The sequence below is a fragment of the Coenobita brevimanus genome, chromosome 38 (assembly GCF_032717465.1).
Source record: "Coenobita brevimanus isolate Jiangsu-jjx chromosome 38, ASM3271746v2, whole genome shotgun sequence".
In the NCBI taxonomy this organism is placed as follows: domain Eukaryota; kingdom Metazoa; phylum Arthropoda; class Malacostraca; order Decapoda; family Coenobitidae; genus Coenobita; species Coenobita brevimanus.
Window position 1 is genome coordinate 34503682 of NC_136991.1, and position 841 is coordinate 34504522.

Below are 841 nucleotides of genomic sequence, written 5' to 3' on the forward strand. Positions count from 1 at the left end.
GTTGTTGTATGACATTTTGTAAGATGTGTATGTATAACAGACATACGCATATAATTGTGCAATGGTAATACTGCTAGGTTATACATTACATATTGAGTTATCCCTTTAGTCATCATCATCATTGCCAGACGTCATGTATCCCAGACGGGGTGGCCAAGGGCTTAGAGTTAATTGTTTTACAGGGAGGGGCACTAATCCTCCACCAACCCCACTTGACACGTAGGGATGCCAACAGCATCTGGTGTTCCCAGGCGGTCACCCATCCAAGTACTAACCAGACCCAACGTTGCTTAACTTCGCTGATCGGACGGGAAGCGATGTACTCAACGTGGTATGGCCGATCCCTTTAGCAATGTCTAATATTTCACCTAACTTGTAAGATGATTCTGGTAATACAGAATTGTGGTAATACATAATTGTAACATTGTGAATTGTTACATAATTGTATTGTAATTGTTACATTGTAGTAATACATAATTGTAACATTTTATGAATTGTTACATAATATTGTGGTAATGCATAATTGTGTTGGCCTTATAATTGTAGTTACATTTTGTTAATGCAACTGTTACATAATTCTTACATATTGTTTGTAGTTACATAATTGTAGTTAAAGTTACACAAAAGTTACATCTTGTTAATGCAACTGTTACATAATTGTTAACATATTGTTTGTAGTTACATAATTGTAGTTAAAGTTACATAAAAGTTACATCTTGTTAATGCAACTGTTACATAATTGTTACATATTGTTTGTAGTTACATAATTGTAGTTAAAGTTACATAAAAGTTACATCTTGTTAATGCAACTGTTACATAAATGTTACATATTGTTTGTAGT

General features: G+C 33.4%; 1 non-coding gene across 1 annotated transcript; it reads right to left on the reverse strand.

The window, feature by feature from the left end:
• Window positions 1-226: 226 nt before the first annotated feature.
• Window positions 227-345, reverse strand: LOC145396666 (5S ribosomal RNA). Its single transcript, XR_013896825.1, has one exon. It is a non-coding gene; the product is annotated as a 5S ribosomal RNA (ribosomal RNA).
• Between the last annotated feature and the right edge of the window lie 496 nt (window positions 346-841).